This window comes from Ambystoma mexicanum, chromosome 7q, assembly GCF_040938575.1.
Source record: "Ambystoma mexicanum isolate Mex_15411 chromosome 7q, UKY_AmexF1_1, whole genome shotgun sequence".
In the NCBI taxonomy this organism is placed as follows: Eukaryota; Metazoa; Chordata; class Amphibia; order Caudata; family Ambystomatidae; genus Ambystoma; species Ambystoma mexicanum.
Genome location: NC_090941.1, coordinates 1,145,963,277 through 1,145,984,837, shown reverse-complemented (window position 1 = coordinate 1,145,984,837; position 21,561 = coordinate 1,145,963,277).

Below are 21,561 nucleotides of genomic sequence, written 5' to 3'. Positions count from 1 at the left end.
AATCCATCCCTAAATATTATACCATGTACTTCCAGAGTTGTTGTTTATTTCACAGAACTTCAAACTCAAAAGGTAAGCACTTACAAGCTTGAAGCTGTATTTCTATGAGGTTTCAAGACATCTGAAATTCAAAACTGCAATGTTCAGCCAGTTGGCCTGCATCACTGTTCTCATCCAAGGCCGTTCCTGCTATGGGCACTGTGGAAGAAGTGCCCACCTTTTTATCTCTTGAAAGGCCCTCAAGGCACCAAACCATTAAGTAGCTCCTCCCACATTTTTCCCGCTCTTTTCTGAGCTTGCTTGGTGAAGATTTTGAAAGTATAGAGAGATGGTTTTCTGTAGTAGAGATATTGCAACAATTGCTCACCTAACATGGAAGCACTTACTAACTAAAGAAAAATAGAAAGAACTCCTGTTAGGTGAGCACCTGATGCTCAAATGCAATTATTCTCTAAATATTATAACATACACTTCCAGAGCTGTTGTTTAGTTAACAGAACTTCAACCTCAATAGGTAAGCACTTACAAGCTTGAAGCTGTATTTCTATGAGGTTTCAAGACATCTGAAATTCAAAACTGCAATGTTCAGCCAGTTGGCCTGCATCACTGTTCTCATCCGAGGCCGTTCCTGCTATGGGCACTGTGGAAGAAGTGCCCACCTTTTTATCCCTTGAAAGGCCCTCAAGGCACCAAACCATTAAGTAGCTCCTCCCACATTTTTCCCGCTCTTTTCTGAGCTTGCTTGGTGAAGATTTTGAAAGTATAGAGAGATGGTTTTCTGTAGTAGAGATATTGCAACAATTGCTCACCTAACATGGAAGCACTTACTAACTAAAGAAAAATAGAAAGAACTCCTGTTAGGTGAGCACCTGATGCTCAAATGCAATTATTCTCTAAATATTATAACATACACTTCCAGAGCTGTTGTTTAGTTAACAGAACTTCAACCTCAATAGGTAAGCACTTACAAACTTGAAGCTGTATTTCTATGAGGTTTCAAGACATCTGAAATTCAAAACTGCAATGTTCAGCCAGTTGGCCTGCATCACTGTTCTCATCCGAGGCCGTTCCTGCTATGGGCACTGTGGAAGAAGTGCCCACCTTTTTATCCCTTGAAAGGCCCTCAAGGCACCAAACCATTAAGTAGCTCCTCCCACATTTTTCCCGCTCTTTTCTGAGCTTGCTTGGTGAAGATTTTGAAAGTATAGAGAGATGGTTTTCTGTAGTGGGGATATTGCAACAATTGCTCACCTAACATGGAAGCACTTACTAACTAAAGAAAAATAGAAAGAACTCCTGTTAGGTGAGCACCTGATGTTCAAATGCAATCCATCCTAAATATTATAACATACACTTCCAAAATTGCTGTTTAGTTCACAGAACTTCAACCTCAAAAGGGAAGCACTTACACATATATAAAACGCAGGTGCCAACCTTGAAGCTGTATTTCTGTGAGGTTCCAAGACATCTGAAATTCAAAACTGCAATGTTCAGCCAAAGGGTCTGCATCCCTGTTCTTGTCAGAGGCTGTTTCTGGTATGGGCACTGTGGAAGAAGTGCCCACCTTTTTATCCCTTGAAAGGCCCTCAAGGCACCAAACCATTAAGTAGCTCCTCCCACATTTTTCCCGCTCTTTTCCGAGCTTGCTTGGTGAAGATTTTGAAAGTATAGAGAGATGGTTTTCTGTAGTGGGGATAGTGCAACAATTGCTCACCTAACATAGAAGCACTTACGAACTAAAGAAAAATAGAAAGAACTCCTGTTAGGTGAACACCTGATGCTCAAATGCAATCCATCCCTAAATAGTATACCATGTACTTCCAGAGTTGTTGTTTATTTCACAGAACTTCAAACTCAAAAGGTAAGCACTTATAACCATGAAGCTGTATTTCTATGAGGTTTCAAGACATCTGAAATTCAAAACTGCAATGTTCAGCCAGTTGGCCTGCATCACTGTTGTCATCCGAGGCCGTTCCTGCTATGGGCACTGTGGAGAAGGGCCCACATTTTTATCCCTTGAAAGGCCCTCAAGGCACCAGAACATTAAGTAGCTCCTCCCACATTTTTCCCGCTCTTTTCTGAGGTTGCTTTGTGAAGATTTTGAAAGTATAGAGAGATGTTTTTCTGTAGTGGGGATATTGCAACAATTGCTCACCTAACATGAAAGCACTTACTAACTAAAGAAAAATAGAAAGAACTCCTGTTAGGTGAACACCTGATGCTCAAATGCAATCCATCCCTAAATATTATACCATGTACTTCCAGAGTTGTTGTTTATTTCACAGAACTTCAAACTCAAAAGGTAAGCACTTACAAGCTTGAAGCTGTATTTCTATGAGGTTTCAAGGCATCTGAAATTCAAAACTGCAATGTTCAGCCAAAGGGTCTGCATCCCTGTTCTTGTCAGAGGCTGTTTCTGGTATGGGCACTGTGGAATAAGTGCTTGCCTTTTTATCCCTTGAAAGGCCCTGAAGGCACCAAACCATTAAGTAGCTCCTCCCACATTTTTCCCGCTCTTTTCTGAGCTTGCTTGGTGAAGATTTTGAAAGTATAGAGAGATGGTTTTCTGTAGTGGGGATATTGCAACAATTGCTCACCTAACATGGAAGCACTTACTAACTAAAGAAAAATAGAAAGAACTCCTGTTAGGTGAACACCTGATGCTCAAATGCAATCCATCCCTAAATATTATACCATGTACTTCCAGAGTTGTTGTTTATTTCACAGAACTTCAAACTCAAAAGGTAAGCACTTACAAGCTTGAAGCTGTATTTCTATGAGGTTTCAAGACATCTGAAATTCAAAACTGCAATGTTCAGCCAAAGGGTCTGCATCCCTGTTCTTGTCAGAGGCTGTTTCTGGTATGGGCACTGTGGAATAAGTGCTTGCCTTTTTATCCCTTGAAAGGCCCTGAAGGCACCAAACCATTAAGAAGCTCCTCCCACATTTTTCCCGCTCTTTTCTGAGCTTGCTTGGTGAAGATTTTGAAAGTATAGAGAGATGGTTTTCTGTAGTGGAGATATTGCAACAATTGCTCACCTAACATGGAAGCACTTACTAACTAAAGAAAAATAGAAATAACTCCTGTTAGGTGAGCACCTGATGTTCAAATGCAACCCATCCCTAAATATTATACCATGTACTTCCAGAGTTGTTGTTTATTTCACAGAACTTCAAACTCAAAAGGTAAGCACTTATAACCATGAAGCTGTATTTCTATGAGGTTTCAAGACATCTGAAATTCAAAACTGCAATGTTCAGCCAGTTGGCCTGCATCACTGTTGTCATCCGAGGCCGTTCCTGCTATGGGCACTGTGGAGAAGGGCCCACCTTTTTATCCCTTGAAAGGCCCTCAAGGCACCAGACCATTAAGTAGCGCCTCCCACATTTTTCCCGCTCTTTTCTGAGGTTGCTTGGTGAAGATTTTGAAAGTATAGAGAGATGGTTTTCTGTAGTGGGGATATTGCAACAATTGCTCACCTAACATGGAAGCACTTACTAACTAAAGAAAAATAGAAAGAACTCCTGTTAGGTGAACACCTGATGCTCAAATGCAATCCATCCCTAAATATTATACCATGTACTTTCAGAGTTGTTTATTTCACAGAACGTCAAACTCAAAAGGTAAGCACTTACAAGCTTGAAGCTGTATTTCTATGAGGTTTCAAGGCATCTGAAATTCAAAACTGCAATGTTCAGCCAAAGGGTCTGCATCCCTGTTCTTGTCAGAGGCTGTTTCTGGTATGGGCACTGTGGAATAAGTGCTCGCCTTTTTATCCCTTGAAAGGCCCTGAAGGCACCAAACCATTAAGTAGCTCCTCCCACATTTTTCCCGCTCTTTTCTGAGCTTGCTTGGTGAAGATTTTGAAAGTATAGAGAGACGGTTTTCTGTAGTGGGGATATTGCAACAATTGCTCACCTAACATGGAAGCACTTACTAACTAAAGAAAAATAGAAAGAACTCCTGTTATGTGAACACCTGATGCTCAAATGCAATCCATCCCTAAATATTATACCATGTACTTCCAGAGTTGTTGTTTATTTCACAGAACTTCAAACTCAAAAGGTAAGCACTTACAAGCTTGAAGCTGTATTTCTATGAGGTTTCAAGACATCTGAAATTCAAAACTGCAATGTTCAGCCAGTTGGCCTGCATCACTGTTCTCATCCGAGGCCGTTCCTGCTATGGGCACTGTGGAAGAAGTGCCCACCTTTTTATCCCTTGAAAGGCCCTCAAGGCACCAAACCATTAAGTAGCTCCTCCCACATTTTTCCCGCTCTTTTCTGAGCTTTCTTGGTGAAGATTTTGAAAGTATAGAGAGATGGTTTTCTGTAGTGGGGATATTGCAACAATTGCTCACCTAACATGGAAGCACTTACTAACTAAAGAAAAATAGAAAGAACTCCTGTTAGGTGAGCACCTGATGTTCAAATGCAATCCATCCTAAATATTATAACATACACTTCCAAAGTTGCTGTTTAGTTCACAGAACTTCAACCTCAAAAGGTAAGCACTTATAACAATGAAGCTGTATTTCTATGAGGTTTCAAGACATCTGAAATTCAAAACTGCAATGTTCAGCCAGTTGGCCCGCATCACTGTTCTCATCCGAGGCCGTTCCTGCTATGGGCACTGTGGAAGAAGTGCCCACCTTTTTATCCCTTGAAAGGCCCTCAAGGCACCAAACCATTAAGTAGCTCCTCCCACATTTTTCCCGCTCTTTTCTGAGCTTGCTTGGTGAAGATTTTGAAAGTATAGAGAGATGGTTTTCTGTAGTGGGGATATTGCAACAATTGCTCACCTAACATGGAAGCACTTACTAACTAAAGAAAAATAGAAATAACTCCTGTTAGGTGAGCACCTGATGCTCAAATGCAATTATTCTCTAAATATTATAACATACACTTCCAGAGCTGTTGTTCAGTTAACAGAACTTCAACCTCAATAGGTAAGCACTTACAAGCTTGAAGCTGTATTTCTATGAGGTTTCAAGACATCTGAAATTCAAAACTGCAATGTTCAGCCAGTTGGCCTGCATCACTGTTCTCATCCGAGGCCGTTCCTGCTATGGGCACTGTGGAAGAAGTGCCCACCTTTTTATCCCTTGAAAGGCCCTCAAGGCACCAAACCATTAAGTAGCTCCTCCCACATTTTTCCCGCTCTTTTCTGAGCTTGCTTGGTGAAGATTTTGAAAGTATAGAGAGATGGTTTTCTGTAGTGGGGATATTGCAACAATTGCTCACCTAACATGGAAGCACTTACTAACTAAAGAAAAATAGAAAGAACTCCTGTTAGGTGAGCACCTGATGTTCAAATGCAATCCATCCTAAATATTATAACATACACTTCCAAAGTTGCTGTTTAGTTCACAGAACTTCAACCTCAAAAGGTAAGCACTTATAACCATGAAGCTGTATTTCTATGAGGTTTCAAGACATCTGAAATTCAAAACTGCAATGTTCAGCCAATGGGTCTGCATCCCTGTTCTTGTCTGAGGCTGTTCCTGTTATGGGCACTGTGGAAGAAGTGCTCGCCTTTTTATCCCTTGAAAGGCCCTGAAGGCACCAAACCATTAAGTAGCTCCTCCCACATTTTTCCCGCTCTTTTCTGAGCTTGCTTGGTGAAGATTTTGAAAATATAGAGAGATGGTTTTCTGTAGTGGGGATATTGCAACAATTGCTCACCTAACATGGAAGCACTTACTAACTAAAGAAAAATAGAAAGAACTCCTGTTAGGTGAACACCTGATGCTCAAATGTAATCCATCCCTAAATATTATACCATGTACTTCCAGAGTTGTTGTTTATTTCACAGAACTTCAAACTCAAAAGGTAAGCACTTACAAGCTTGAAGCTGTATTTCTATGAGGTTTCAAGGCATCTGAAATTCAAAACTGCAATGTTCAGCCAAAGGGTCTGCATCCCTGTTCTTGTCAGAGGCTGTTTCTGGTATGGGCACTGTGGAATAAGTGCTCGCCTTTTTATCCCTTGAAAGGCCCTGAAGGCACCAAACCATTAAGTAGCTCCTCCCACATTTTTCCCGCTCTTTTCTGAGCTTGCTTGGTGAAGATTTTGAAAGTATAGAGAGACGGTTTTCTGTAGTGGGGATATTGCAACAATTGCTCACCTAACATGGAAGCACTTACTAACTAAAGAAAAATAGAAAGAACTCCTGTTATGTGAACACCTGATGCTCAAATGCAATCCATCCCTAAATATTATACCATGTACTTCCAGAGTTGTTGTTTATTTCACAGAACTTCAAACTCAAAAGGTAAGCACTTACAAGCTTGAAGCTGTATTTCTATGAGGTTTCAAGACATCTGAAATTCAAAACTGCAATGTTCAGCCAGTTGGCCTGCATCACTGTTCTCATCCGAGGCCGTTCCTGCTATGGGCACTGTGGAAGAAGTGCCCACCTTTTTATCCCTTGAAAGGCCCTCAAGGCACCAAACCATTAAGTAGCTCCTCCCACATTTTTCCCGCTCTTTTCTGAGCTTTCTTGGTGAAGATTTTGAAAGTATAGAGAGATGGTTTTCTGTTCAGCCAATGGGTCTGCATCCCTGTTCTTGTCTGAGGCTGTTCCTGTTATGGGCACTGTGGAAGAAGTGCTCGCCTTTTTATCCCTTGAAAGGCCCTGAAGGCACCAAACCATTAAGTAGCTCCTCCCACATTTTTCCCGCTCTTTTCTGAGCTTGCTTGGTGAAGATTTTGAAAGTATAGAGAGATGGTTTTCTGTAGTGGGGATATTGCAACAATTGCTCACCTAACATGGAAGCACTTACTAACTAAAGAAAAATAGAAAGAACTCCTGTTAGGTGAACACCTGATGCTCAAATGCAATCCATCCCTAAATATTATACCATGTACTTTCAGAGTTGTTTATTTCACAGAACGTCAAACTCAAAAGGTAAGCACTTACAAGCTTGAAGCTGTATTTCTATGAGGTTTCAAGGCATCTGAAATTCAAAACTGCAATGTTCAGCCAAAGGGTCTGCATCCCTGTTCTTGTCAGAGGCTGTTTCTGGTATGGGCACTGTGGAATAAGTGCTCGCCTTTTTATCCCTTGAAAGGCCCTGAAGGCACCAAACCATTAAGTAGCTCCTCCCACATTTTTCCCGCTCTTTTCTGAGCTTGCTTGGTGAAGATTTTGAAAGTATAGAGAGACGGTTTTCTGTAGTGGGGATATTGCAACAATTGCTCACCTAACATGGAAGCACTTACTAACTAAAGAAAAATAGAAAGAACTCCTGTTATGTGAACACCTGATGCTCAAATGCAATCCATCCCTAAATATTATACCATGTACTTCCAGAGTTGTTGTTTATTTCACAGAACTTCAACCTCAAAAGGTAAGCACTTATAACAATGAAGCTGTATTTCTATGAGGTTTCAAGACATCTGAAATTCAAAACTGCAATGTTCAGCCAGTTGGCCCGCATCACTGTTCTCATCCGAGGCCGTTCCTGTGGAAGAAGTGCCCACCTTTTTATCCCTTGAAAGGCCCTCAAGGCACCAAACCATTAAGTAGCTCCTCCCACATTTTTCCCGCTCTTTTCTGAGCTTGCTTGGTGAAGATTTTGAAAGTATAGAGAGATGGTTTTCTGTAGTAGAGATATTGCAACAATTGCTCACCTAACATGGAAGCACTTACTAACTAAAGAAAAATAGAAATAACTCCTGTTAGGTGAGCACCTGATGCTCAAATGCAATTATTCTCTAAATATTATAACATACACTTCCAGAGCTGTTGTTCAGTTAACAGAACTTCAACCTCAATAGGTAAGCACTTACAAGCTTGAAGCTGTATTTCTATGAGGTTTCAAGACATCTGAAATTCAAAACTGCAATGTTCAGCCAGTTGGCCTGCATCACTGTTCTCATCCGAGGCCGTTCCTGCTATGGGCACTGTGGAAGAAGTGCCCACCTTTTTATCCCTTGAAAGGCCCTCAAGGCACCAAACCATTAAGTAGCTCCTCCCACATTTTTCCCGCTCTTTTCTGAGCTTGCTTGGTGAAGATTTTGAAAGTATAGAGAGATGGTTTTCTGTAGTGGGGATATTGCAACAATTGCTCACCTAACATGGAAGCACTTACTAACTAAAGAAAAATAGAAAGAACTCCTGTTAGGTGAGCACCTGATGTTCAAATGCAATCCATCCTAAATATTATAACATACACTTCCAAAGTTGCTGTTTAGTTCACAGAACTTCAACCTCAAAAGGTAAGCACTTATAACCATGAAGCTGTATTTCTATGAGGTTTCAAGACATCTGAAATTCAAAACTGCAATGTTCAGCCAATGGGTCTGCATCCCTGTTCTTGTCTGAGGCTGTTCCTGTTATGGGCACTGTGGAAGAAGTGCTCGCCTTTTTATCCCTTGAAAGGCCCTGAAGGCACCAAACCATTAAGTAGCTCCTCCCACATTTTTCCCGCTCTTTTCTGAGCTTGCTTGGTGAAGATTTTGAAAATATAGAGAGATGGTTTTCTGTAGTGGGGATATTGCAACAATTGCTCACCTAACATGGAAGCACTTACTAACTAAAGAAAAATAGAAAGAACTCCTGTTAGGTGAACACCTGATGCTCAAATGTAATCCATCCCTAAATATTATACCATGTACTTCCAGAGTTGTTGTTTATTTCACAGAACTTCAAACTCAAAAGGTAAGCACTTACAAGCTTGAAGCTGTATTTCTATGAGGTTTCAAGGCATCTGAAATTCAAAACTGCAATGTTCAGCCAAAGGGTCTGCATCCCTGTTCTTGTCAGAGGCTGTTTCTGGTATGGGCACTGTGGAATAAGTGCTCGCCTTTTTATCCCTTGAAAGGCCCTGAAGGCACCAAACCATTAAGTAGCTCCTCCCACATTTTTCCCGCTCTTTTCTGAGCTTGCTTGGTGAAGATTTTGAAAGTATAGAGAGACGGTTTTCTGTAGTGGGGATATTGCAACAATTGCTCACCTAACATGGAAGCACTTACTAACTAAAGAAAAATAGAAAGAACTCCTGTTATGTGAACACCTGATGCTCAAATGCAATCCATCCCTAAATATTATACCATGTACTTCCAGAGTTGTTGTTTATTTCACAGAACTTCAAACTCAAAAGGTAAGCACTTACAAGCTTGAAGCTGTATTTCTATGAGGTTTCAAGACATCTGAAATTCAAAACTGCAATGTTCAGCCAGTTGGCCTGCATCACTGTTCTCATCCGAGGCCGTTCCTGCTATGGGCACTGTGGAAGAAGTGTCCACCTTTTTATCCCTTGAAAGGCCCTCAAGGCACCAAACCATTAAGTAGCTCCTCCCACATTTTTCCCACTCTTTTCTGAGGTTGCTTGGTGAAGATTTTGAAAGTATAGAGAGATGGTTTTCTGTAGTGGGGATATTGCAACAATTGCTCACCTAACATGGAAGCACTTACTAACTAAAGAAAAATAGAAAGAACTCCTGTTAGGTGAACACCTGATGCTCAAATGCAATCCATCCCTAAATATTATACCATGTACTTTCAGAGTTGTTTATTTCACAGAACGTCAAACTCAAAAGGTAAGCACTTACAAGCTTGAAGCTGTATTTCTATGAGGTTTCAAGGCATCTGAAATTCAAAACTGCAATGTTCAGCCAAAGGGTCTGCATCCCTGTTCTTGTCAGAGGCTGTTTCTGGTATGGGCACTGTGGAATAAGTGCTCGCCTTTTTATCCCTTGAAAGGCCCTGAAGGCACCAAACCATTAAGTAGCTCCTCCCACATTTTTCCCGCTCTTTTCTGAGCTTGCTTGGTGAAGATTTTGAAAGTATAGAGAGACGGTTTTCTGTAGTGGGGATATTGCAACAATTGCTCACCTAACATGGAAGCACTTACTAACTAAAGAAAAATAGAAAGAACTCCTGTTATGTGAACACCTGATGCTCAAATGCAATCCATCCCTAAATATTATACCATGTACTTCCAGAGTTGTTGTTTATTTCACAGAACTTCAAACTCAAAAGGTAAGCACTTACAAGCTTGAAGCTGTATTTCTATGAGGTTTCAAGACATCTGAAATTCAAAACTGCAATGTTCAGCCAGTTGGCCTGCATCACTTTTCTCATCCGAGGCCGTTCCTGCTATGGGCACTGTGGAAGAAGTGCCCACCTTTTTATCCCTTGAAAGGCCCTCAAGGCACCAAACCATTAAGTAGCTCCTCCCACATTTTTCCCGCTCTTTTCTGAGCTTTCTTGGTGAAGATTTTGAAAGTATAGAGAGATGGTTTTCTGTTCAGCCAATGGGTCTGCATCCCTGTTCTTGTCTGAGGCTGTTCCTGTTATGGGCACTGTGGAAGAAGTGCTCGCCTTTTTATCCCTTGAAAGGCCCTGAAGGCACCAAACCATTAAGTAGCTCCTCCCACATTTTTCCCGCTCTTTTCTGAGCTTGCTTGGTGAAGATTTTGAAAGTATAGAGAGATGGTTTTCTGTAGTGGGGATATTGCAACAATTGCTCACCTAACATGGAAGCACTTACTAACTAAAGAAAAATAGAAAGAACTCCTGTTAGGTGAACACCTGATGCTCAAATGTAATCCATCCCTAAATATTATACCATGTACTTCCAGAGTTGTTGTTTATTTCACAGAACTTCAAACTCAAAAGGTAAGCACTTACAAGCTTGAAGCTGTATTTCTATGAGGTTTCAAGGCATCTGAAATTCAAAACTGCAATGTTCAGCCAAAGGGTCTGCATCCCTGTTCTTGTCAGAGGCTGTTCCTGTTATGGGCACTGTGGAATAAGTGCTCGCCTTTTTATCCCTTGAAAGGCCCTGAAGGCACCAAACCATTAAGTAGCTCCTCCCACATTTTTCCCGCTCTTTTCTGAGCTTGCTTGGTGAAGATTTTGAAAGTATAGAGAGATGGTTTTCTGTAGTGGGGATAGTGCAACAATTGCTCACCTAACATAGAAGCACTTACTAACTAAAGAAAAATAGAAAGAACTCCTGTTAGGTGAACACCTGATGCTCAAATGCAATCCATCCCTAAATAGTATACCATGTACTTCCAGAGTTGTTGTTTATTTCACAGAACTTCAAACTCAAAAGGTAAGCACTTATAACCATGAAGCTGTATTTCTATGAGGTTTCAAGACATCTGAAATTCAAAACTGCAATGTTCAGCCAGTTGGCCTGCATCACTGTTGTCATCCGAGGCCGTTCCTGCTATGGGCACTGTGGAGAAGGGCCCACCTTTTTATCCCTTGAAAGGCCCTCAAGGCACCAGACCATTAAGTAGCTCCTCCCACATTTTTCCCGCTCTTTTCTGAGCTTGCTTGGTGAAGATTTTGAAAGTATAGAGAGATGGTTTTCTGTAGTGGAGACATTGCAACAATTGCTCACCTAACATGGAAGCACTTACTAACTAAAGAAAAATAGAAAGAACTCCTGTTAGGTGAGCACCTGATGTTCAAATGCAATCCATCCTAAATATTATAACATACACTTCCAAAGTTGTTGTTTATTTCACAGAACTTCAAACTCAAAAGGTAAGCACTTACAAGCTTGAAGCTGTATTTCTATGAGGTTTCAAGGCATCTGAAATTCAAAACTGCAATGTTCAGCCAAAGGGTCTGCATCCCTGTTCTTGTCAGAGGCTGTTTCTGGTATGGGCACTGTGGAATAAGTGCTCGCCCTTTTATCCCTTGAAAGGCCCTGAAGGCACCAAACCATTAAGTAGCCCCTCCCACATTTTTCCCGCTCTTTTCTGAGCTTGCTTGGTGAAGATTTTGAAAGTATAGAGAGATGGTTTTCTGTAGTGGGGATATTGCAACAATTGCTCACCCAACATGGAAGCACTTACTAACTAAAGAAAAATAGTAGGAACTCCTGTTAGGTGAACACCTGATGCTCAAATGCAATCCATCCCTAAATATTATACCATGTACTTCCAGAGTTGTTGTTTATTTCACAGAACTTCAAACTCAAAAGGTAAGCACTTACAAGCTTGAAGCTGTATTTCTATGAGGTTTCAAGACATCTGAAATTCAAAACTGCAATGTTCAGCCAAAGGGTCTGCATCCCTGTTCTTGTCTATTCCTGGTATGGGCACTGTGGAAGAAGTTCTAGCCTTTTTATCCCTTGAAAGTCCCTGAAGGCACCAAACCATTAAGTAGCTCCTCCCACATTTTTCCCGCTCTTTTCTGAGCTTGCTTGGTGAAGATTTTGAAAGTATAGAGAGATGGTTTTCTGTAGTGGGGATATTGCAACAATTGCTCACCTAACATGGAAGCACTTACTAACTAAAGAAAAATAGAAAGAACTCCTGTTAGGTGAACACCTGATGCTCAAATGCAATCCATCCCTAAATATTATACCATGTACTTCCAGAGTTGTTGTTTATTTCACAGAACTTCAAACTCAAAAGGTAAGCACTTACAAGCTTGAAGCTGTATTTCTATGAGGTTTCAAGACATCTGAAATTCAAAACTGCAATGTTCAGCCAGTTGGCCTGCATCACTGTTCTCATCCAAGGCCGTTCCTGCTATGGGCACTGTGGAAGAAGTGCCCACCTTTTTATCTCTTGAAAGGCCCTCAAGGCACCAAACCATTAAGTAGCTCCTCCCACATTTTTCCCGCTCTTTTCTGAGCTTGCTTGGTGAAGATTTTGAAAGTATAGAGAGATGGTTTTCTGTAGTAGAGATATTGCAACAATTGCTCACCTAACATGGAAGCACTTACTAACTAAAGAAAAATAGAAAGAACTCCTGTAAGGTGAGCACCTGATGCTCAAATGCAATTATTCTCTAAATATTATAACATACACTTCCAGAGCTGTTGTTTAGTTAACAGAACTTCAACCTCAATAGGTAAGCACTTACAAGCTTGAAGCTGTATTTCTATGAGGTTTCAAGACATCTGAAATTCAAAACTGCAATGTTCAGCCAGTTGGCCTGCATCACTGTTCTCATCCGAGGCCGTTCCTGCTATGGGCACTGTGGAAGAAGTGCCCACCTTTTCATCCCTTGAAAGGCCCTCAAGGCACCAAACCATTAAGTAGCTCCTCCCACATTTTTCCCGCTCTTTTCTGAGCTTGCTTGGTGAAGATTTTGAAAGTATAGAGAGATGGTTTTCTGTAGTAGAGATATTGCAACAATTGCTCACCTAACATGGAAGCACTTACTAACTAAAGAAAAATAGAAAGAACTCCTGTTAGGTGAGCACCTGATGCTCAAATGCAATTATTCTCTAAATATTATAACATACACTTCCAGAGCTGTTGTTTAGTTAACAGAACTTCAACCTCAATAGGTAAGCACTTACAAGCTTGGTGCTGTATTTCTATGAGGTTTCAAGACATCTGAAATTCAAAACTGCAATGTTCAGCCAGTTGGCCTGCATCACTGTTCTCATCCGAGGCCGTTCCTGCTATGGGCACTGTGGAAGAAGTGCCCACCTTTTTATCCCTTGAAAGGCCCTCAAGGCACCAAACCATTAAGTAGCTCCTCCCACATTTTTCCCGCTCTTTTCTGAGCTTGCTTGGTGAAGATTTTGAAAGTATAGAGAGATGGTTTTCTGTAGTGGGGATATTGCAACAATTGCTCACCTAACATGGAAGCACTTACTAACTAAAGAAAAATAGAAAGAACTCCTGTTAGGTGAGCACCTGATGTTCAAATGCAATCCATCCTAAATATTATAACATACACTTCCAAAATTGCTGTTTAGTTCACAGAACTTCAACCTCAAAAGGGAAGCACTTACACATATATAAAACGCAGGTGCCAACCTTGAAGCTGTATTTCTGTGAGGTTCCAAGACATCTGAAATTCAAAACTGCAATGTTCAGCCAAAGGGTCTGCATCCCTGTTCTTGTCAGAGGCTGTTTCTGGTATGGGCACTGTGGAAGAAGTGCCCACCTTTTTATCCCTTGAAAGGCCCTCAAGGCACCAAACCATTAAGTAGCTCCTCCCACATTTTTCCCGCTCTTTTCCGAGCTTGCTTGGTGAAGATTTTGAAAGTATAGAGAGATGGTTTTCTGTAGTGGGGATAGTGCAACAATTGCTCACCTAACATAGAAGCACTTACTAACTAAAGAAAAATAGAAAGAACTCCTGTTAGGTGAACACCTGATGCTCAAATGCAATCCATCCCTAAATAGTATACCATGTACTTCCAGAGTTGTTGTTTATTTCACAGAACTTCAAACTCAAAAGGTAAGCACTTATAACCATGAAGCTGTATTTCTATGAGGTTTCAAGACATCTGAAATTCAAAACTGCAATGTTCAGCCAGTTGGCCTGCATCACTGTTGTCATCCGAGGCCGTTCCTGCTATGGGCACTGTGGAGAAGGGCCCACCTTTTTATCCCTTGAAAGGCCCTCAAGGCACCAGACCATTAAGTAGCTCCTCCCACATTTTTCCCGCTCTTTTCTGAGGTTGCTTGGTGAAGATTTTGAAAGTATAGAGAGATGTTTTTCTGTAGTGGGGATATTGCAACAATTGCTCACCTAACATGAAAGCACTTACTAACTAAAGAAAAATAGAAAGAACTCCTGTTAGGTGAACACCTGATGCTCAAATGCAATCCATCCCTAAATATTATACCATGTACTTCCAGAGTTGTTGTTTATTTCACAGAACTTCAAACTCAAAAGGTAAGCACTTACAAGCTTGAAGCTGTATTTCTATGAGGTTTCAAGGCATCTGAAATTCAAAACTGCAATGTTCAGCCAAAGGGTCTGCATCCCTGTTCTTGTCAGAGGCTGTTTCTGGTATGGGCACTGTGGAATAAGTGCTTGCCTTTTTATCCCTTGAAAGGCCCTGAAGGCACCAAACCATTAAGTAGCTCCTCCCACATTTTTCCCGCTCTTTTCTGAGCTTGCTTGGTGAAGATTTTGAAAGTATAGAGATGGTTTTCTGTAGTGGGGATATTGCAACAATTGCTCACCTAACATGGAAGCACTTACTAACTAAAGAAAAATAGAAAGAACTCCTGTTAGGTGAACACCTGATGCTCAAATGCAATCCATCCCTAAATATCATACCATGTACTTCCAGAGTTGTTGTTTATTTCACAGAACTTCAAACTCAAAAGGTAAGCACTTACAAGCTTGAAGCTGTATTTCTATGAGGTTTCAAGACATCTGAAATTCAAAACTGCAATGTTCAGCCAAAGGGTCTGCATCCCTGTTCTTGTCAGAGGCTGTTTCTGGTATGGGCACTGTGGAATAAGTGCTTGCCTTTTTATCCCTTGAAAGGCCCTGAAGGCACCAAACCATTAAGAAGCTCCTCCCACATTTTTCCCGCTCTTTTCTGAGCTTGCTTGGTGAAGATTTTGAAAGTATAGAGAGATGGTTTTCTGTAGTGGAGATATTGCAACAATTGCTCACCTAACATGGAAGCACTTACTAACTAAAGAAAAATAGAAATAACTCCTGTTAGGTGAGCACCTGATGTTCAAATGCAACCCATCCCTAAATATTATACCATGTACTTCCAGAGTTGTTGTTTATTTCACAGAACTTCAAACTCAAAAGGTAAGCACTTATAACCATGAAGCTGTATTTCTATGAGGTTTCAAGACATCTGAAATTCAAAACTGCAATGTTCAGCCAGTTGGCCTGCATCACTGTTGTCATCCGAGGCCGTTCCTGCTATGGGCACTGTGGAGAAGGGCCCACCTTTTTATCCCTTGAAAGGCCCTCAAGGCACCAGACCATTAAGTAGCGCCTCCCACATTTTTCCCGCTCTTTTCTGAGGTTGCTTGGTGAAGATTTTGAAAGTATAGAGAGATGGTTTTCTGTAGTGGGGATATTGCAACAATTGCTCACCTAACATGGAAGCACTTACTAACTAAAGAAAAATAGAAAGAACTCCTGTTAGGTGAACACCTGATGCTCAAATGCAATCCATCCCTAAATATTATACCATGTACTTTCAGAGTTGTTTATTTCACAGAACGTCAAACTCAAAAGGTAAGCACTTACAAGCTTGAAGCTGTATTTCTATGAGGTTTCAAGGCATCTGAAATTCAAAACTGCAATGTTCAGCCAAAGGGTCTGCATCCCTGTTCTTGTCAGAGGCTGTTTCTGGTATCCCTTGAAAGGCCCTGAAGGCACCAAACCATTAAGTAGCTCCTCCCACATTTTTCCCGCTCTTTTCTGAGCTTGCTTGGTGAAGATTTTGAAAGTATAGAGAGACGGTTTTCTGTAGTGGGGATATTGCAACAATTGCTCACCTAACATGGAAGCACTTACTAACTAAAGAAAAATAGAAAGAACTCCTGTTATGTGAACACCTGATGCTCAAATGCAATCCATCCCTAAATATTATACCATGTACTTCCAGAGTTGTTGTTTATTTCACAGAACTTCAAACTCAAAAGGTAAGCACTTACAAGCTTGAAGCTGTATTTCTATGAGGTTTCAAGACATCTGAAATTCAAAACTGCAATGTTCAGCCAGTTGGCCTGCATCACTGTTCTCATCCGAGGCCGAAAGGCCCTCAAGGCACCAAACCATTAAGTAGCTCCTCCCACATTTTTCCCGCTCTTTTCCGAGCTTGCTTGGTGAAGATTTTGAAAGTATAGAGAGATGGTTTTCTGTAGTGGGGATAGTGCAACAATTGCTCACCTAACATAGAAGCACTTACTAACTAAAGAAAAATAGAAAGAACTCCTGTTAGGTGAACACCTGATGCTCAAATGCAATCCATCCCTAAATAGTATACCATGTACTTCCAGAGTTGTTGTTTATTTCACAGAACTTCAAACTCAAAAGGTAAGCACTTATAACCATGAAGCTGTATTTCTATGAGGTTTCAAGACATCTGAAATTCAAAACTGCAATGTTCAGCCAGTTGGCCTGCATCACTGTTGTCATCCGAGGCCGTTCCTGCTATGGGCACTGTGGAGAAGGGCCCACCTTTTTATCCCTTGAAAGGCCCTCAAGGCACCAGACCATTAAGTAGCTCCTCCCACATTTTTCCCGCTCTTTTCTGAGGTTGCTTGGTGAAGATTTTGAAAGTATAGAGAGATGTTTTTCTGTAGTGGGGATATTGCAACAATTGCTCACCTAACATGAAAGCACTTACTAACTAAAGAAAAATAGAAAGAACTCCTGTTAGGTGAACACCTGATGCTCAAATGCAATCCATCCCTAAATATTATACCATGTACTTCCAGAGTTGTTGTTTATTTCACAGAACTTCAAACTCAAAAGGTAAGCACTTACAAGCTTGAAGCTGTATTTCTATGAGGTTTCAAGGCATCTGAAATTCAAAACTGCAATGTTCAGCCAAAGGGTCTGCATCCCTGTTCTTGTCAGAGGCTGTTTCTGGTATGGGCACTGTGGAATAAGTGCTTGCCTTTTTATCCCTTGAAAGGCCCTGAAGGCACCAAACCATTAAGTAGCTCCTCCCACATTTTTCCCGCTCTTTTCTGAGCTTGCTTGGTGAAGATTTTGAAAGTATAGAGATGGTTTTCTGTAGTGGGGATATTGCAACAATTGCTCACCTAACATGGAAGCACTTACTAACTAAAGAAAAATAGAAAGAACTCCTGTTAGGTGAACACCTGATGCTCAAATGCAATCCATCCCTAAATATCATACCATGTACTTCCAGAGTTGTTGTTTATTTCACAGAACTTCAAACTCAAAAGGTAAGCACTTACAAGCTTGAAGCTGTATTTCTATGAGGTTTCAAGACATCTGAAATTCAAAACTGCAATGTTCAGCCAAAGGGTCTGCATCCCTGTTCTTGTCAGAGGCTGTTTCTGGTATGGGCACTGTGGAATAAGTGCTTGCCTTTTTATCCCTTGAAAGGCCCTGAAGGCACCAAACCATTAAGAAGCTCCTCCCACATTTTTCCCGCTCTTTTCTGAGCTTGCTTGGTGAAGATTTTGAAAGTATAGAGAGATGGTTTTCTGTAGTGGAGATATTGCAACAATTGCTCACCTAACATGGAAGCACTTACTAACTAAAGAAAAATAGAAATAACTCCTGTTAGGTGAGCACCTGATGTTCAAATGCAACCCATCCCTAAATATTATACCATGTACTTCCAGAGTTGTTGTTTATTTCACAGAACTTCAAACTCAAAAGGTAAGCACTTATAACCATGAAGCTGTATTTCTATGAGGTTTCAAGACATCTGAAATTCAAAACTGCAATGTTCAGCCAGTTGGCCTGCATCACTGTTGTCATCCGAGGCCGTTCCTGCTATGGGCACTGTGGAGAAGGGCCCACCTTTTTATCCCTTGAAAGGCCCTCAAGGCACCAGACCATTAAGTAGCGCCTCCCACATTTTTCCCGCTCTTTTCTGAGGTTGCTTGGTGAAGATTTTGAAAGTATAGAGAGATGGTTTTCTGTAGTGGGGATATTGCAACAATTGCTCACCTAACATGGAAGCACTTACTAACTAAAGAAAAATAGAAAGAACTCCTGTTAGGTGAACACCTGATGCTCAAATGCAATCCATCCCTAAATATTATACCATGTACTTTCAGAGTTGTTTATTTCACAGAACGTCAAACTCAAAAGGTAAGCACTTACAAGCTTGAAGCTGTATTTCTATGAGGTTTCAAGGCATCTGAAATTCAAAACTGCAATGTTCAGCCAAAGGGTCTGCATCCCTGTTCTTGTCAGAGGCTGTTTCTGGTATGGGCACTGTGGAATAAGTGCTCGCCTTTTTATCCCTTGAAAGGCCCTGAAGGCACCAAACCATTAAGTAGCTCCTCCCACATTTTTCCCGCTCTTTTCTGAGCTTGCTTGGTGAAGATTTTGAAAGTATAGAGAGACGGTTTTCTGTAGTGGGGATATTGCAACAATTGCTCACCTAACATGGAAGCACTTACTAACTAAAGAAAAATAGAAAGAACTCCTGTTATGTGAACACCTGATGCTCAAATGCAATCCATCCCTAAATATTATACCATGTACTTCCAGAGTTGTTGTTTATTTCACAGAACTTCAAACTCAAAAGGTAAGCACTTACAAGCTTGAAGCTGTATTTCTATGAGGTTTCAAGACATCTGAAATTCAAAACTGCAATGTTCAGCCAGTTGGCCTGCATCACTGTTCTCATCCGAGGCCGTTCCTGCTATGGGCACTGTGGAAGAAGTGCCCACCTTTTTATCCCTTGAAAGGCCCTCAAGGCACCAAACCATTAAGTAGCTCCTCCCACATTTTTCCCGCTCTTTTCTGAGCTTTCTTGGTGAAGATTTTGAAAGTATGGAGAGATGGTTTTCTGTAGTGGGGATATTGCAACAATTGCTCACCTAACATGGAAGCACTTACTAACTAAAGAAAAATAGAAAGAACTCCTGTTAGGTGAGCACCTGATGTTCAAATGCAATCCATCCTAAATATTATAACATACACTTCCAAAGTTGCTGTTTAGTTCACAGAACTTCAACCTCAAAAGGTAAGCACTTATAACAATGAAGCTGTATTTCTATGAGGTTTCAAGACATCTGAAATTCAAAACTGCAATGTTCAGCCAGTTGGCCCGCATCACTGTTCTCATCCGAGGCCGTTCCTGCTATGGGCACTGTGGAAGAAGTGCCCACCTTTTTATCCCTTGAAAGGCCCTCAAGGCACCAAACCATTAAGTAGCTCCTCCCACATTTTTCCCGCTCTTTTCTGAGCTTGCTTGGTGAAGATTTTGAAAGTATAGAGAGATGGTTTTCTGTAGTAGAGATATTGCAACAATTGCTCACCTAACATGGAAGCACTTACTAACTAAAGAAAAATAGAAAGAACTCCTGTTAGGTGAGCACCTGATGCTCAAATGCAATTATTCTCTAAATATTATAACATACACTTCCAGAGCTGTTGTTTAGTTAACAGAACTTCAACCTCAATAGGTAAGCACTTACAAGCTTGAAGCTGTATTTCTATGAGGTTTCAAGACATCTGAAATTCAAAACTGCAATGTTCAGCCAGTTGGCCTGCATCACTGTTCTCATCCGAGGCCGTTCCTGCTATGGGCACTGTGGAAGAAGTGCCCACCTTTTTATCCCTTGAAAGGCCCTCAAGGCACCAAACCATTAAGTAGCTCCTCCCACATTTTTCCCGCTCTTTTCTGAGCTTGCTTGGTGAAGATTTTGAAAGTATAGAGAGATGGTTTTCTGTAGTGGGGATATTGCAACAATTGCTCACCTAACATGGAAGCACTTACTAACTAAAGAAAAATAGAAAGAACTCCTGTTAGGTGAGCACCTGATGTTCAAATGCAATCCATCCTAAATATTATAACATACACTTCCAAAGTTGTTGTTTATTTCACAGAACTTCAAACTCAAAAGGTAAGCACTTACAAGCTTGAAGCTGTATTTCTATGAGGTTTCAAGGCATCTGAAATTCAAAACTGCAATGTTCAGCCAAAGGGTCTGCATCCCTGTTCTTGTCAGAGGCTGTTTCTGGTATGGGCACTGTGGAATAAGTGCTCGCCCTTTTATCCCTTGAAAGGCCCTGAAGGCACCAAACCATTAAGTAGCTCCTCCCACATTTTTCCTGCTCTTTTCTGAGCTTGCTTGGTGAAGATTTTGAAAGTATAGAGAGATGGTTTTCTGTAGTGGGGATATTGCAACAATTGCTCACCCAACATGGAAGCACTTACTAACTAAAGAAAAATAGTAGGAACTCCTGTTAGGTGAACACCTGATGCTCAAATGCAATCCATCCCTAAATATTATATCATGTACTTCCAGAGTTGTTGTTTATTTCACAGAACTTCAAACTCAAAAGGTAAGCACTTACAAGCTTGAAGCTGTATTTCTATGAGGTTTCAAGACATCTGAAATTCAAAACTGCAATGTTCAGCCAAAGGGTCTGCATCCCTGTTCTTGTCTATTCCTGGTATGGGCACTGTGGAAGAAGTTCTAGCCTTTTTATCCCTTGAAAGTCCCTGAAGGCACCAAACCATTAAGTAGCTCCTCCCACATTTTTCCCGCTCTTTTCTGAGCTTGCTTGGTGAAGATTTTGAAAGTATAGAGAGATGGTTTTCTGTAGTGGGGATATTGCAACAATTGCTCACCTAACATGGAAGCACTTACTAACTAAAGAAAAATAGAAAGAACTCCTGTTAGGTGAACACCTGATGCTCAAATGCAATCCATCCCTAAATATTATACCATGTACTTCCAGAGTTGTTGTTTATTTCACAGAACTTCAAACTCAAAAGGTAAGCACTTACAAGCTTGAAGCTGTATTTCTATGAGGTTTCAAGACATCTGAAATTCAAAACTGCAATGTTCAGCCAGTTGGCCTGCATCACTGTTCTCATCCAAGGCCGTTCCTGCTATGGGCACTGTGGAAGAAGTGCCCACCTTTTTATCTCTTGAAAGGCCCTCAAGGCACCAAACCATTAAGTAGCTCCTCCCACATTTTTCCCGCTCTTTTCTGAGCTTGCTTGGTGAAGATTTTGAAAGTATAGAGAGATGGTTTTCTGTAGTAGAGATATTGCAACAATTGCTCACCTAACATGGAAGCACTTACTAACTAAAGAAAAATAGAAAGAACTCCTGTTAGGTGAGCACCTGATGCTCAAATGCAATTATTCTCTAAATATTATAACATACACTTCCAGAGCTGTTGTT